Source organism: Ictidomys tridecemlineatus, chromosome 2 (genome assembly GCF_052094955.1).
Source record: "Ictidomys tridecemlineatus isolate mIctTri1 chromosome 2, mIctTri1.hap1, whole genome shotgun sequence".
Lineage (NCBI taxonomy): Eukaryota > Metazoa > Chordata > Mammalia > Rodentia > Sciuridae > Ictidomys > Ictidomys tridecemlineatus.
Window position 1 is genome coordinate 7,250,168 of NC_135478.1, and position 18,345 is coordinate 7,268,512.

The 18,345-nt window shown below is 38.3% G+C and overlaps 1 pseudogene; it reads right to left on the reverse strand.

Moving 5' to 3' along the window:
- Positions 1–7,396: 7,396 nt before the first annotated feature.
- Positions 7,397–14,800, reverse strand: LOC144370773 (olfactory receptor 7E24-like; annotated as a pseudogene).
- Between the last annotated feature and the right edge of the window lie 3,545 nt (positions 14,801–18,345).

Below are 18,345 nucleotides of genomic sequence, written 5' to 3' on the forward strand. Positions count from 1 at the left end.
TTTCTGTAAACTGTTTCCCAATTACTGTAAAAGATTATGAAAATGAGGCCAAGGAGAAAGAGAAGAGTGCCCACAATACTATGGATAAATATTGAGGGATACCTAAATGTCAGTATCAGAAATGTGTTCTTTGTATCTTGCGTCATTTCATCTGCATAATCTAACATTTCAGCTCCTATGTTATATTATAACCATCAACACCATCATCATCATCATCATCATCATCAGCAGCAGCAGCAGCAGCAGCATCCATGAAAGAAAGAAGTAGTAGTCTGCTAGAAAATAGAAAAGCCATTTGGTGTGTCTGATTATAGATACAGGGCATCTTGACAGGAGAATACTGGAATGTTGCCCACTGGACAGCCCAACCAGCAATTTCACTTGCCTCTTTCTCCATAATAAATAAATAAATGAATAAATAAATAAATAAATAGTCCCTTTCTCATTGTGTCCTTCCTTTTTGGGATTACTGGTACACCAAAAGGGACAGAAGTGGTTGGTACCTTCTGAGTCAACTATAGCAATGACAGAAATAGATTCCAGGCTACGACCACAGACAGAGAAGATAAGCAGTGAGCAGCACTCATTGCTCTTTCTGCTACTCCAGGACAACCTCACTGTGGCCCACATACCCCTCCATTCTTACAGCAGCCCAATCAATATCAAACAAAGACATTATAGGCAGGATATTTACAACATTCCTACTCAAAACTGGAATTTAGAATTCAGAACTTCTCACTGTACTTACCTGTGATTTAGAATTTTGGATCTTAGCTTTAAAATGTTGATGGTTGAAAGCAATGAAAAAGTTTAGTGCATCAAGTGCAGAGTTTGAGAATTAGTTGTCAGAACTATGAAGAAACACAAAATCTAACAGGTGGCTCAGAATTCCTCCTCCTGGGCCTCTCAGAGGTCCCAGACCTGCAGCCGCTCCTCTTTGGACTGTTCCTGTCCATGTACCTGGTCACAGTGCTTGGGAACCTGCTCATCACCCTGGCTGTCAGCTCTGACTCCCACCTCCACACCCCTATGTACTTCTTCCTCTCCAACCTGTCCTTGGCTCACATCTGCTTCATCTCCACCATAGTTCCAATATAATTGTGGGCATACAAACTTACAGAAGAGCCATCTCCAGATGTCTCTTTTTATCATTTTGGATGCATTCTGACTGTAATGGCCTTTGCTCAGTGTGGCCAACTGCATTTCCAGCCTACTATGAATTCATGCCTCTGTGTTTTCTTAATTTTAGGTTCACTTATTTTAAGCAGCATGAATGAATTGCATTGTAATCTCCCTGCTTTTAACATGTGGAAATTTCTAATTTCTTCCACAACCCTTCTCAACTTTCAATCTTTCCAGTTTTGACATCTTTAGTGATAACTCTGTCGTGTGTTTATTTTGATGCCGTCTCTGAATATCTTCCCACGTCCAGAATACTTTTCCCTTCTCTAAAACTTTTCCTCCATTCATATGATACCATCATCAGAACAGAGGGGAAAAAAACCCTGAAGGTCTCAATTCTCCATTGTTCTCTTTTTTTATTTTATGGAACAGGCCTTGGAGTATACTTTGATTTAGCTGTATTATGTTCTTCCCAGAAAGGCTGAGGTGACCTTAATGATATACACAGTGGTCACACCCATGCTGAAACCCTTCATCTACAGCCTGAGAAATAGGGACATTTAAAGTGCCTGGATGCACAGCAGGATGGTCTAATCTCAGGACTGGTGCATTAATTTGGAATGTAAGCTAGAAAACACAGCAGGGATGAATTTAAACATGTAAATTCTGTCTACTTGGACCATTATTTTTTAAATATTTTATGGCTTTTCTTCCTTATCATATTTCATAGTAAAATGGTGGTTACCAGAGACATGAGGTATGAGGAGTGAAGAGTTTTTAAATGGGTATAAAGTTTCAGTTTAGAAAAATGCAAAATTCTGGAAATGAATGATTGCTATGGTCTTTTAATGTTATGAATGTAATTAATGCCATTTAACTGTGCATTTAGCAATGATTAAAATGGTAAGTTTTTGTTATGCATATTTACCACAATATAATTTAAATAAAAGTAGATGAATCATAGTAAAAGAAATAAAGCATGTAAATAGGAAACATCCTTCTCCTAGGAAGATGCCCAAAATATTTGTGGACGTTCATTTTATCTTCTGTTTCTTACTTGTATTAAGAAGTCCTTGGAGATTTGGAAAACATGGAATAATTTGACTAATTATGAGCCCTGTGCATGGAGCCCTAAGATCATATAATAAATAGTAATAGTCACCCTATGTCTTCAGTTCTTCAGTTCAATGGCTCCAGTCCAGTTGGCTTCATACCTGGGTCTGATCCTCCAGGGTTTTCTGCACCAGGAAGCTCGTATTTATCACCGTATTCATATCAATCCTGAGCACGGAGCCTGAGGCCTCCACTGGGTACCAGGCAGAGGAGGGGCATTGGATTCTCTTTGTCATGACTCAGCATAGACTCAGCACTACCCAGTAAGTGCTGGGGGAGAGGATGGATGGAGGAAGGACTCTCTGGAGTGATCTTTCCCCATCATTAAGACAACATGACAGTGTGAGGTAGACAGATATGAAAATAAAAAATATGCAGAATATCAGCTACTTTAACTTTGAAGTTTATGTACCTGACAGTGGGGGAGGCACCAAAAAATCTCATTCCAAGTTTTGATTTCCTTGCACACCGGTTCTATGTGTGGAAGTAGAAATTGGGTCCTGTGAACTTTTTCCTAAGCATTTCCAATGGTTTATGAAGGTGATGAGGGGAAGAGATTGGCAATAATCATATCATGAACTGATACTGACAGTTTCCCAAAATGGAGTCTCTACTCTCTATGTTTGGTGTAGCATGTTTCATTTCATGTACACAGTCTTCTGCAACTCAGAAGCTCCACCAACATTATTATTTTACCAAAATGAAAAGACAGCATTTTTATTTAACTTCATAATTTGTGTTTAGATATAAAATAATGAAGCCATGATTGAACTGAGCTAAGTATCACAGACAACAAGCATTTACCCAGAATACTCTTGAAAGGTTTTCCTTATAACAACCCACACAGCTATTTCAAATACCAAGAAAAATCCCTGATACTCACTGTGCTCATTGAATTAAGGTTCCTGGTGGATTACCCAGGTCAGCAGTGGTTGGCCCCAGCTGCCTCCATTATAGACAGGATGGCTGAGTTCACAGGCAAAGGTTAATGATATGGAACTAAAGTGTGGATTTTCTAACTCTTATCCCAAAACCGCTGTATTCTCTACTGGAGCCCACTGGAAATATCTCTCCTATACAAGAGGAAATATCATAGTAATTATGCAGAGGCTCATACTAGACATACCTTGGAAATATTTTTGACAATACATCTTAACAACAATAAGTTGTTTGTTGAGGACAAGTTTTTATTTAACCAAAAAATGTTCCTGATTAATAGAACACCTGGAATGCACATCAACTACTAGAATTCAAAAAAACTGTCTGCCACCCACACATTATGTGGAAATCTTCATTTGTATAATATGGACTCAGGCACCAGATTTTGGAAAGCTGGTCATAAAAATAAGTTGACAAATGAATTGTTATCCCTCAGGTAATGGTGTGCATCAGCTAAGACTTTTGAGGTTAAGGAAGGTGCTTCACATGTTGATCTAAACTACTAAATTTCAGGGGCAATAAGTGATGTGTTGTAGATGGCTTGAATGAACATTGGGTTTTTTCCAAGTAAGTCTTAAAGAAAAATGCAAATGGATATTGAAATCAAAACTAACATGAAAATATTGACAAAGATATGCACACTGAATTTATGGGAACAGTTTCTTTGGTGGAATAGGTATACAGAAAATGGAATCATGCAGAGATATTAAGAACCACATTTCATATGTAATAATTTAAATCCTTTTAAAATATTGATTGTGAAGCACATATTACTAAATGTTTATTTTTAATATGGGCAGTAGTTATTGTTAATAGTCACAGAAAATCACACTCAATAGAGCATTTTCAGAATGCCAGCAAATATTCTAAGGCTGTGATTCTCAACCCTGGTATAAGACAGGATGACCAAGATCTTCACTAGCTTATATTATAATCAAACTGATTTTAATCCAGTACCAGGGCATCTTGGTATTTCAAAATGTTCACTAGTAAATATTATAAATGAGACCAAAAACTGCTACTTCATGTGATTTAAAAAAATATTTTAAAGCATTTCAAAAATAACACATAAGCTAGTAAATTATTTTACCCAGTTTAGATGTAACTAAATGGTCTAGATGTGTTTAAATAATTTCCTACAGTTTTCTGTTGCATTTTTCCCAATTAAATGACAGTGTAACTTGACAAAGGAATGAACCTGAGCTGCCTTCAAGTAGCTGATGTAGGAGAATTATAATCCATTTACCAGGAAATATTGATATGAAAATCTACTAAATGGTATTAGAAGTATCATATCCCAAACTTCGGTTCTGTGTGTTCCCTAATGCTAAAGTCCTCAAACATATGTAAAAGGGTATGATCAGAAGAACAAAGAAGCAGTGTACCTAAGCCATTATAAAGTTTTTAGAAAGCAAGGAGTAGATTTCTTTAGTAGATATTGAGGGAAGACATATAGAGTTGACAAAATAAACATATACACAACAAGAAAATTCAAAAGCACTAATATTTCATTAGCAGTGAATCATTGATGGGGCAATGTGCCTTAAGGCTGATAATATTGGGTATGTACATTCATCTTAAACATATTAATCAAAATTAGAGTCCAACACCAATAATTATTCAAGCTATCTATTACATTAGTGTTGAAATACATACAAAATTTGAGTGAGGACTTCATTCACAGAGGAGGGGAAATAGAATGCATGAGAAGCAGAAAAATTCAGGGGAAATAAGTAGTGCATAATGCTTTCTGATGTAAATGATCAAATTTAGTGTACCAAAATAAGTGAAAAAAGAAAGAAAAGGTGGAGGGAAGGAATTCCATGAAAATAGAAGAGGTATCAGAGAGTAGAGGAAGGGATTGAGGGAGAGAAAGGAAGGAGTGGGAAAAGGAGGAGCCAGGGACTGAGCCAGACGGAACTCTCCTTCCTGCATATGGGAATATACCACCCTGAATCTCACTTTTACTTATATCCACAGGACAAACATATGCGTGGTGTTTAAATATTCTAGGCTAATGTAATGGGTAACATTGTGTTGATGCTTGCATGTATTTATTGGTTTCCTTTTTCCAACACATTTTTCTTTTTCAAAAGGTGCCCAAGCAAAACTGATATGAAAAATCTAACACTTGCCTCAGAATTCCATCTCATGGCACTCTCAGAGGACCCAGAACTGCAGCACGTCCTCTTTGGACTGTTCCTGTCCATGTACCTGGTCCCATGCTTGGGAACCTGCTCATCATGCTGGCTGTCAGCTCTGACCCCCACCTCCACACCCCCATGTACTTCTTCCTCTCCAACCTGTCCTTGGCTGACATTGGCTTCATCTCCACCACGGTCCCAAACATGATTGTGGGCATCCAGACTCAGAGCAGAGCCATCTCCTATGAAGGCTGCCTGACACAGATGTCTTTTTTTCTCATTTTCACGTGCATGGATGACATGCTTCTGACTGTGATGGCCTATGACCCCTTTGTGGCCATCTGTCACTCCCTGCATTACCAAGTCATCATGAACCCTCGCCTCTGTGGCTTTTTAGTTCTGGTGTCTCTTTTGCTTAGCCTTTTGGAATCCCAGCTCCACAATTTGATTGCCTTATACTTTACCTTCTTCAAAGATGTGGAAATTGCTAATTTCTTCTGTCAACCTTCTCAGACCCTTAGTCTTATCTGTTTTGATACATTTACCAAAAATATCATCATGTATACTGTTGGTGCCATCTATGACTTTCTTCCTGTCTTAGGGATCTTTTTTCTCTTATTATAAAATTGTTTCCTCCATTCTGTGAATTCCATCCTCAGGTGGGAAGTACAAAGCCTTCTCCACCTGTGGGTCTCACCTGGCAGTTGTTGGCTTATTTTATGGAACTGCCATTGGAGTGTACCTTGCTTCAACTGTATCAGACTCTCCTAGAAAGATTGCTGTGTTGTCCATGATGTGCACTGTGGTGATCCCCATGCTGAACCCCTTCATCTACAGCCTAAGGCATTTAGAATGACTGTGCTATAGGACAAAAGAATGCTGTTTTTCACTTGAAGTCATTTCATAGAGGGTGACATGGACAGGACACTCACACCACAGTCAAGGAAAAATTTACAATACGTGACATGTTAAAACTGAGGGTAGCATGTAATTTGCTCTTATCCCAATTCTCCTCCTATGATGAGTACCTGAAGAAAAATGAAAACCAGAACTTCTTGCATTCTTTATTAGACATCTCCAATTTTTTTAAAAAAAGCATGTCTTCATTATTGTATACATTTACTTTTGTAGAACTGTTTAAAACCTATATTTTATTCTATAACTCTTAATCTTGGGAGGAAATCATTCCATTCTTCATCGTATTAAAAACAAATAAGCTCACATTTCTTCTCTCAAAAGTTTATGGAGCATACTATAGAAAGTCAATCAATCTAGGGAGGAATTGAAATACTGGATGCATGTCTATAAAATATAAATATTTATTATTTTAATAGGATATAGTGATGGCTAATTTTATGTATAAAATTGGTGGGCTATTGATGTCTAGATTTTTGATCAAACATCATCCTGGGTATATGTGTCTGTAAGTGTCTAATTATTTTAGTTGAGTTTATCCTTTTAGTCCATAGACCAAGTAAAGCACATTGCCCCTTCCCCATATTGGCCTGTTTTCTGTTTCTATAACAAAATATCTTAGGCAGAGTAACCTATACAGAAAAGAAGGTTTATTTAGCTCACAGTTTTGAAGACTGAACCTCTAAACAGTCTGGCACTGGCTGTACTGAGAGCCTAAGGACAAATGAGATTACAATTGTGCAAACACCTGTGAGGCAGAGAACCCATGGCAAGGCAGGACGCCAGAAAATGAAGAGGGGCCAATCGTATTCTTTTATAGGAAACCTGAAATATGATGCCACTTACCACATCTCACAGGGATGTCCTGAACAACGACATATATTTAAAACAAGCTTTATTTCTTCAGCACATTTTGAAATGTTACAACTGTTGACAAATCTCAACATACATTTTTCCCCCTGTTACAATCACTCAGTGTTCACTTGAAAATAGAAATAAATATAGTTATTATAATGGAGTAAATTGCATATGGGCAATAAGCTGGATAGTTACTACAGGACAAAGGCCAAAAGGGGACACTGAGTCACAGAGACAGTAACTGAAGGAGCCTGTCAATCACTGAGGGCTCAGGAGTGGGAAGGGAGTGAGCACACCCTGTAACTCCAGCCTCATAACCCTCTGAAACGTGATGAGGTGTCAGAGCCAACAATCTGAAAAATGATGTGCCCACGAGGTAGAATTCCTAGGTCTAGGTGTTACTACTCATGGATTCTCCCACATACATTCCAACGGAGCAGCTCAGGTCCTGACATAGACTTTTCCACTGTGGAACCTCCTTAGGGCATTTTTAATGTCCCTGTTCCTCAGGCTGTAGATGAAGGGATTCAACATGGGGGTGACAATGGTGTACATCACTGAGGAGGCCACACCCTTTCTGGGAGAATGTGAAACAGCTGATCCAAGGTACACCCCAACACTTGTTCCATAAAATAAGACAACATCTGAGAGGTGAGACCCACAGGTGGAGAAGGCTTTGTACTTCCCCCCTGAGGATGGGATTCGCAGAACGGAGGAAACAATTTTGTAGTAAGAGAAGAGTATTACTGAGATGGGAAAAAACCAAATATGGCACCAACAAAACATGTGACTAGGTTTTAGACAAAGGGTTCAGAACAGTCAAGATTAAGGATTTGAGCAGGTTCACAGCAGAAATTATAAATTTCCACATGCTTGAAGTAAGCAAATTGTAAGACAATTAAATTGTGCAACTGGGAGTCCAAAAGGCTAAATAAAAAAAGACACAAAAACCAAGAAGCCACAGAGGCGAGGGTTCATGATAATGGGGTATTGCAGGGGGTGACACATAGCCACAAAACAGTCATAGGCCATTACAGTCAGAAGCAGATCATCCATACATCCAAAAATGATAACGCAAGACATCTGTGTCAGGCAGCTCACATAGGAGATGGCTCTGCTGTGAGTTTGAATGTTCACCAGCATCTTTGGGACCGTGGTGGAGATGAAGCCAATGTCAGCCAAGGACAGGTTGGAGAGGAAGAAGTACATGGGGGTGTGGAGGTGGGGGTCAGAGCTGACAGCCAGGATGATGAGCAGGTTCCCAAGCACTGTGAGTAGGTACATGGACAGAAACAGGCCAAGGAGGACAGGCTGAAGGTCTGGATCCTCTGAGAGTCCTATGAGATGGAATTCTGATATCTGTGTTAAATTTTGTGGTTCCGTATTTCTTGGGCATCTTTTGCAAAAAGAAAAAAATGTAAAATTGTTGGTGAAAAGGGAAGTAAGTTAACAGGCACTCAGTACTCCACATATATTTTGAACTCACATATTCACAATTTAAGTGTTCACACTTCAGTTCTGTAAACCCTCAGTAATGTTTCTCAGTTGGGACAAACCCAAACTTCCAACTATCCCTATTCATGGTTTCTGTGTTATTCACTTTCTTTTTTGCACACCTACTTTGGAGAGACTTAAGTTGAACCCTGAAAACCAAGAACATCAGTGATAACAACTCCAAGCTCACTTTGCAATATGACCCATTCTTTTGAGAAAATAATGGAGAAAAAGTAAGAGTTCCCACTTCCAGAAAAACAAACAGAAACCAACATCACTGTAAAGGAATTTAAGAAGCATTCAAATTTACCTTAATCTTACCTTAAACCAAAGTGCAGTATCTATGTACTTGAAATGCACAATATTAAAAAATCCACAAGAGTTAGACTGCATTATTATAATGCTATTAGAGTTGACAGTTGGAAATCAGAATACATAGTTATGTGCCAATAACTCCCAGAAGGTTTTCTTCTTTGTTAGTTTCTGATTTACTTCCTTTATTCAAGTGCTCACTCAAATTTTGATAGACTTTTGAGAAATATTTAATGTAAAAGTCTTATCTCTGATGGTAATGAACTTCAACTATACATAAATAGTGTTTGGTTAAATTCATATAATCTTATGATGTTGCTGACCAAATATGATCTTAGTGTGGCACTATACCAGTCAAGGATCAAAAAATAATGAAATTTGAAGAAATGCTTTTTAATTATTTTATTTCTTCTTAATTTTATTTTTAATTTTAGTTTACTTTTGTTAACTTCCTATAAACTCAGTAGTTCATCTGCTATTAAGACCACTCAAGGCTATTTATACTTTTAAAATTCACTAGCTTATATCAACACCTGGATTCCAATCTCTCTGTGAAGTGCATACCTCTACTTCAGATGGGTTAGAAGACACACAGCATGACCCAAGGGAAGGACGTCATTTAACTTGTCCTTTTATTCTTAGGATAATTCTTTCAAAATTCTGTGCCTTTTTCCTTATTACACAAGTTAGAATTCCCCCAAACAATGTGAATGGAGGATAATTGAATTCCAAGCAGAGATATATACTCACTTTTACTATTAATCACCTACAGTTGTTACCCCTCCAAATTATCAGTCATTATACAATGCATACCCTTATTCTTAATATGCACCATCAAAAATACTCCTGAATTCCCCATGAAAAGGGAAGAGAGGTAGGTGGAATAGGAGAAGGGGGTTGACGGGGAGGGAGGAAGGATAGGAAAGGGAAGAACAGTGGAATGAACCTGAGCAAACTTTCTTATGCCCATATATGAATATACCACTGTGAAGTTCACCTTGATGTATATCCATATTGCATGAAATTTCAAAAAAAAAACTATACGCAGTTGGAAGAAGAACCAATAGTTGAAGGAGAAGTATAGAAAGGGAAGAGGGGAGATAAGGGGAAATATTGGAACAAGCTATATCCTGTGCTTGTGTAACTACATCAAAATGAACCTCCACTTTATACAACTGTGAATAAAATCTTAGTGTAGTCCACAAAAATATTCTTATCTTTTCCTCTTTAAAATTTATTATTGTATTTTTTAATCCATGTCAGTTTAAATTTATATATGTTTTAAAGTAAGGTTTGAAGTTCATTTTCCTACACATTTATTCATTTGTTCCAGAAGCATTAAATGCAAAGGAAAAAAAAGTCTTTTCTTTATTGAATTTACTTGGTACCATCCCTGAAAATGAATTGATCATACCTGTCTGGGTCTATTTTTTTAATTCCTGACTTCCATCTAGTAACAATTCTTCCAAGATAAATCAAAGAGAAATTTCATCCTGCATGGGTGATAATATTCCCATTTGGCTCCAATACGAGGGACATTGCCATGGGGTGGGAGGTAGAGAGTCAACACTCAGTCCCTCATCACTGACCTGCTACTATGTGAAGAAAGAGGGTAACTTTCTCCACACCTCTTTGCTCGGTATGAAGAATAACACTCATCTCCAAAACACTCATGCTACATATCTAAGTTTGGAAACTAATACGTATTTAATCATCATGGGTTCTGTTATAAAATGAAGAATTCAACAATTAAACAGTGAATTTGTGGGTAAATACAACTGTCAAAGTTACTGAATCTTTGGAATGATGCAAAACTCCAACATAGGTCTCACCCCAAGACCGAAGGCTCACCTGGCCACTAATATTTATGCATATTTTTCTTATTTTATTGCATGAAAAATCTCTGCCAAAGATTTTTTTATTGGTGCATTACAGTTGTACATATTTATGGGATTTGTTGTTGCATATTTGTACATGCTCACAGAATAAATTTGCCCAATAAATGTCAATGCACCTAAATGGAATCCCAGGGCACAGGTGACCATGGCACAGACACAGACAATAGCTATTGTGACCTGTCTCTAGTTCTGTGGCACATTCTTAAAAGAGATGAAAGGGCAGGAAGGGAAATACAAGAACACTGGATCCACACGGAGTAGGCCAAGTACTGTGGACCAGAAAAGGGCCTCTTTAACAGAGACTTTTCCCTTTTTATGTCCCCTTTTGTGCTAAACAAGGTATAGGTTCTGGGGAAATGGAAATCAGATCAATCATTCCTCTATAGATGTCTGCATATAGTTACACAAGAAAAAAAGTCTTGTTACAAAAATAGGAAATCTGTACCATCAGGTCACAGAATCATTTACTTAAGTGGTGTGATGACTTAACCTTATCATTACTACCAATAATAGCATGCAAGTTTTATTTTTCCCAATTTTATGCATTTAGTACATATTAAACACACAAGGAGCATCAATTATCTGCTTGATCCTTACTCAACACAGTTGTCTCAACTATAAATAAACTGAGAGTCTTACAACCTTCTTTTTCATGCAAAAGGATGTAAAATTAAGTTCCAAGCTCTGGGTAACATGAACTAATCTTTTTCATTGTTTCAGGACCATCTGGGAGTTTTTAGCAGAGGTACAGAGGTCTTCATCAGAGGCCCACATCTGGTACCTATTTCAACTCTTTCCATTTTTCTGAGTAATAATGAAGCCAACACCTGACTCAAAGACTCCTTTATAGGTTAAGTGGTCTGACTTTAAGAATGCAGGAAGCTGTGGACAGCTGCAAGTTCATCCTGGAGTGGGAAAGAGAGCAGTCTGTGCTGAATGATGATGTGTCTTTTCTTTCTATGATCTTTTCCTATGACCTCGGTCATTGTTCCCATAAAGTTTCTGGTGACACCTGCTGATCTGTTCTGTGACTTACCAGATACCCCCAAATGTAAGTGCACCCTGAGGGGCAGGTCTCATGCTGGAGTAACAGGCAAGTTAAATGATGGTTAACTCAAGGGCACAACCTGAGAGGATTCTCCTTCCCCGAGTCCCTGTTCCATAACCAGACAGCTCAATTCCAACATAAACTCAGAGTTTACAAGCTAAAAGCCTAGCATAAGTTTAATAAAAATTCTGTTCTCTTATCTTTTGTAATTTTGTAATTTTTGTAATTTGTAATCCTGTTAGTTAAAATAATAAATTATTACTCATCTGAAATAGGATTAATATCCAGAATATATAAAAAACTGAAAATATTAACAATAAAAATATGTAAACTAATAAAAAATGGGCAAATAACCTAAAGAGACATTTCTCAAAAGGAATACAAACAGCCAGTGAATATATGGGGAATGCCCAATATCTTTGGCCATCAAGAAAATGCAAATTGAAATTGAAACATGATTACACCTTGGAATGGCTATTATCAAAAGCAATGAAGCAAGCAAAAAAGTAACCAATGCTGGCAAGGATGTGGGTACGAAGCCCTTATGCATCATTGGTGGAACTGTAAACTAGTATAGCCATCACAGAAAACAGTAAGAAGTTTCTCATAAGACTAAAAATGGAACTATCATATGATACACCTATATTACTAGTGGGTGTGTGTCCACAGTGTGTGTCAGTGTACAAAAGAGGCACCTGCACACCTGTGTTCATTCTGGCACTGTTCATAGTAGCTAATTCTGGACAGCTTACACACCCACAACAACAGATGAATTGATGGAGAAAACATGGTCTGTAGTAGTAGTAGTAGTAGTAGTAGTAGTAGTAGTACTCAGCCGCACCCACCCCCCAAAAATGAAATTCTGAAATTTGTAGGAAACCGGGTGGAATGGGAAGTTATCACATTAACAGAAAGAAGTCATATACAGAAAGACAAGCATTGTCTGTTTTCTGTCATCTGTGGAAACTTAAAAATGACCTAAGAGGAGAACGACTATCAGGGACTGGACTAATGAACAGGAGGCAAGAGAGGGAAGGGAGAATGGGAAAGGTTAGATGGGAAGGTGGATCCACACACCACATATGGATGTGTGGAAAAGTCACAGGGAAACCCATCAATATGTGCAATCAACACAAGTTCATCAAAAAGCATGTGTGTGTATATTTATATACACACATATACATGTATGTGTGTGTAGAAGTAGACATTAATATGTGTGTATGTATACATACACACACATATTTCTAACTTTAGTTGTAATTACAGTTATAGCTATAGGTTAGATCTGAAATGTCCCCCAAAGGCTTTGTCCCCAAAGGTGACGCTCTGGAAGGTGGTGAAGAATTTAGGAGGTGGAACCTAGCTGAAGGAAGTAGGTCACTGGGAGTGAGTTGTATTTGAAGGGCATAAGATATTCTTGGTCACTTTCTCTCTCCTCTCTCTCTCTCTCTCTCTCTCTCTCTCTCTCTCTCTCTCTCTCTCTCTCTCTCTCTCTCTCTCTCTCTCCAGCTAATAAAAGGCCAGCAACTCCCCCCACACAACCCTCTCTGCCACATTCTGCCTCACCATAGGCCCCAAATAGCAGCACAAAGAGACCATGAATTGTAACCTCTGAAACATGAGACACAATAAATCTTTCTTCATTTTACGTAGTTTTCCTCAGGAGTTTTGTCACAGTGGTAGAAGGCTGACTAACACACAGTGCTGAGAACCCGTTTGTTTCTTTTTCAACACTTTTCTTCTTAAAACAATATCCAAGTAATTCCTCATGGTATATATATACCAAATTTTCTTTATCCATTGATCTGTTGAAGAGATGCTAACATACGACAAGGGGGAGGGAAGAATCGAAGTTCAGTGGATTAGACAAAGGGGAATGAAGGGAAGGGAGGGAAACGGGAGTAGAAAAGACAGTGGAGTGAATCAGACGTAACTTTCCTATGTTCACATATGAATATACCATCAGTGAAAGTCCACATCATGTACAAGCACTAGAATATAATCCTAATTAGAATAAGTTCTACTCCATGTGTGTGTAATATGTCAAAATACACTCTACTGTCATGAATATCTAAAAAGAACAAATAACAAAAGGTATCTGAGAAATACAGAATCACAAGATAGAAACATGGATGTAATACTTCCATCTCCTAGGTCTCAAAAAGATGACAAAATGCAGCCTATCTTCTCCAAACTGTTGCTGACCATGTACCTGGTCACAGTGCTTGGGAACCTGCTCATCATCTTGGTTGGATGACCCCCACCTCCACACCCCCATGTACTTCTTCCTCTCCAACCTGTCCTTGGCTGACATCAGTTTCATCTCCACCACGGTCCCAAAGATGATTGTGAACATACAAATTCACATCTCCTATGTGGGATGCCTGACTCAGATGTCCTCTACCTGACTCAGAAGTCCCTGTTTATTCTTTTTGGAGGTATGGATGGTATGCTTCTGACTGTGATGGCTTATGACCCATTTGTGGTCCTCTGTGTCCCACTGCATAACCCAGTAATCATGCACCCTTACCTCTGTGGCTTCTTAATATTAATGTCTTTTCTGATTAGCCTTTTGGACTGCCACCTGCACAGTATGACCATCTTAAATTTTCCCTACTTCAAGTATGGGAAATTCCTAATTTCTTCTGTGACCCTTCTCAGCTCCTCAATATGGCCATTTCTGATACTTTCACCAGTAATAAAATCATGTGTTTTGCCATTTCTAGATTTTGTCCCATCTCAGGGATCCTTTTCTCTTACTATAAAAGTGTTTCCTCCATTCTGAGGATCCCATCCTTAGGGGGGAAGGACAAAGCCTTCTCCACCTGCGGGTCTCACCTGTCAGTTGTTTGTCTATTTTATGGGACAGGCCTTGCAGGGTACCTTGGATCAGCTGCACCACATTCTCCTAGGAAGAGTGCAGTGGCCTCTGTGATGTACACTGTGGTCACCCCCATGCTGAACCACTTCATCTAGAGCCTGAGGAACAGGGACATTAAAAGTGCCCTGTGGAGGCTGCCCAGGAAGACTATTTAATCTCAAAATCACAGCATTCACTTGGAAGACAGAATATAAAAGGTTTAAAATCACCATTACTCTTGTAGTTCGGTGGTCTTAATCCGTCATTACGTTTTATCATAGAAGAGTGGTAGCCAGAATTGGGGGAAGGAATATTGGGAAGTTTTACAAATGTGTGAAAATTTTCAATTTAGGAATTGGAAAAAAGTGTCTGGAAGTGGATGATGGTGGTTGTTGTACAATAATGTGAATGCAATTAATAAAACTGAACTGTTTTATTAATAATTAAAACAATGGTTGTTCCATTGTAAACAATGGAAATGGAATACACGTGGTCCCTTTTTAAAAAAAGATGAAAGAAATTAAAATAGCACGCAGTCCACATGAACTTCCTCATGAGAAGAGGAAGAGCCCAAAACCTTTTGTGGACATTTTATTCTCTCTTCTTATTCCTCCACTAGGCAGTCCTGAGAGGACGGGATAACTTGGAACAATTTGGTGAGTTATAAGCTCTGTGCACAGAGTCTTCAGGTGAGGGGTAGTCATTAGTCTGCCTATGCCTCCAGCTGTTCACTGGTGGTTCCAAGAGTACTGGGCTCCATACTTGCACATCCTCATTCCAAGGTTGTCCACATTCAGAAACTCTTATCTAACACTGTATTCATATCAATCCTGAACATGGTGCCTGTGCCTTCATTGGACAACTAGGAAGGAGGTGGTGTTGGGTCTACACTCCTTAATAATGACTCAGAAGTTATGCAATGAAACTCAGTAAGTGTGGTGGGAGATGCTCAATGGAGGAAGGACAATCAAACTTGCTTAGTGCTTTTTTTTAACTCTAAAATTTTGTTCTAATTAGTTATACATGACAGTATAATGAATTTTGACAAATTATACATGTATGGAGTATAAGTTCTCATTCTTCCAGTTGTATATGATGTAGAGTTATACCAGTTGTGTAATCATATAGGCACATAGGGTAATAATGTCTGGTTCATTCTACTATCATTTCTACCCATATACTCCCTCCTCTCCCTTCACTCCTCCTCTCTGTCTAATCCAAAGTACCTCTGTTCTTCCCTAGTGTCTCCCTTATTGGGAATTAGCATCTGCATATAGGAGAAAACATTTGGCCTTTGGTTCTTTGGGATTCGCTTATTTCATTTTGCTTGATATTCTCCAGCTCCATCCATTTACCAGCACATGCCATCATTTTATTCTTCTTTAAGGCTGAGTAATATTACGTTGTGTATATACCAAATATTCTTTATCCATTCATCTGTTGAAGAGCACCTAGGTTGATTCCATGATTTAGCTATCATAACTTGAGCCTCCATGAACATTGATGTGGCTGTGTCATTGTAGTAGGCTGATTTTAAGTACTTTGGGTATAAACTGAGGAGAGGGATAACTGGGTCAAATGGTTATTCCATTTCAAGTTTTTTAAAGAATCTCCATACTGCTTTCCAGAGTGGTTTCACCAACTGGCAGTTCCAGCAGCAATGTATGAGTGCCTTTTGCCCCACATCCTCACCAATACTTATTGTTGCTTGTATTCTTGATGATTGTCATTCTGACTGGAGTGAGATGGAATCTTAGTGTAGTTTTGACATGCATTTCTCTAATTGCTAGAGATGTGGAGCATTTTTTTCATATATTTCAGTGAAATGTATGTTTAGTTCCTTAGCCCATTTTTTTATTGGGTCATTTTTTTTTTGGTCTTAAGAGATTACTGTTGTATCTGAGGTGCATGTAGTAAAGATTTTCTCCCATTCAATAGGCTCCCTGTTCGTGTTATTGCTTCCTTTTCTGTGAAGAAACTTTTTAGTTTGATCCCATTTGTTGATTGGGTTTTTTGTTTGTTTGCTTTTTTGTTTGTTTTTGTTTTTTGTGATACTGGGGATTGATTTCAGGGGCACTCAGCCACTGAGCCACATCCCCAGCCCTATTTTGTATTTTATTTAGAGACAGGGTCTCACTGAATTGCTTAACACCCCACTTTTACTGAGGCTGGCTTTGAACTAGAGACATTCCTGCCTTGGCCTCCTAAGCCACTGGGATGGATTACAGGCATGGGCCACTGCATCGGGCTTGATTCTTGATTTTACTTCTTACACTTTTAGGAGTGTTGTTAAGAAAGTCAGTTTCTAAGCCCACATGGTGAAGATTTGGGCCTATTTTTCTTCTATTAGGCATAGGGTCTTTGTTCTATTGCCTAAGTCTTGATCCACTTTGAGTTGAGTTTTGTACAGGGTGAGAGATAAGGATTTAATTTCATTTTGCTACATGTGGATTTCCAGGTTTTCCAGAACCATTTGTTAAAGAAGCCATCTTTTCTCCAATGTGTGTTTTGGTGCCTTTTTCTAGTATGAGAAAACTGTATTTATGTGGGTTTGTCTCTGTCTTCTATTCTGTACCATTGGTCTACATATCAGTTTTGGTGTCAATACTATGACATTTTTGTTACTGTGGCTCTGTAGTAAAATTTAAGTTCTGGTTAAAGGCCTCCTGCTTCACCTTTCTTGCTAAGGATTGTTTTGGCTATTCTGAGTCTTGTATTTTTTCAAATGAGTTTCATGATTGCTTTTTCTACTTCTATGAAGAATGTCAATGGGATTTTAATAGGAATTTCATTATATCTGTGTAACTCTTCTGGTAGCATGACCATTTTTACAATGTTAATTCTGCCTATCCAAGAGCATGGGTGATCTTTCCATCTTCTAACATCTTCCTCAGTTTCTTTCTCTAGTGATCTATAGTTTCCATTGCAGAGGTCTTTCACCACTTTTGTTAGATTGACTCCCAAGTATTTTATTTTTTTGAGGCTACTGTGAATGAGGTGGTTTTCCTGATTTCTCTTTCAGCGGATTCATCACTGATACATGGGAATGCATTTGATTTATGGGTGTTAATTTTGGGTACTCTTCATCAGGGCAAACATTGCAGTTTGGGTAGCAAGATGGTATGTTACTGATTTGCATAATTTCAGGTATGAGGACAGTGAAACCTATAATCTTGGAGGAAGTATCAAAAATCTCATTCAAAGTTTTGATTCCCCTCCATGGATTCTTCCTCCCAAAGACATCTCATTTATGTTAACATAATATAAACTCAGTCCCTCTAAATTGATCTCTTAACTTCCAAAATAATACTGAAGGTCATGCTGAAGATGATGAGAATGATAGTAACTGTAGCATCACAAAACATAATTAAGACCTTCCTGGTGCCTGGGCCTGAGCTATTTTCTAAGTAGTCTGCATCATTTCATATGTACATTCTTTCCCATATCATGAGCACCTATGTCATTGCTATTTTACAGCAAAATAAGGAGCATGATGTTTTTATGTAATTTGTACCAGGTCATTATGCAGTGAGCAGGGAAGACATGTTTTTTTTTTCAGCCTGTCTGATTAGAGACATGGCACATCTTTCCAAGAGAATCTTAGTGGTTTGTCTCCTTGATAACCACTTCCTCCCCCATCAC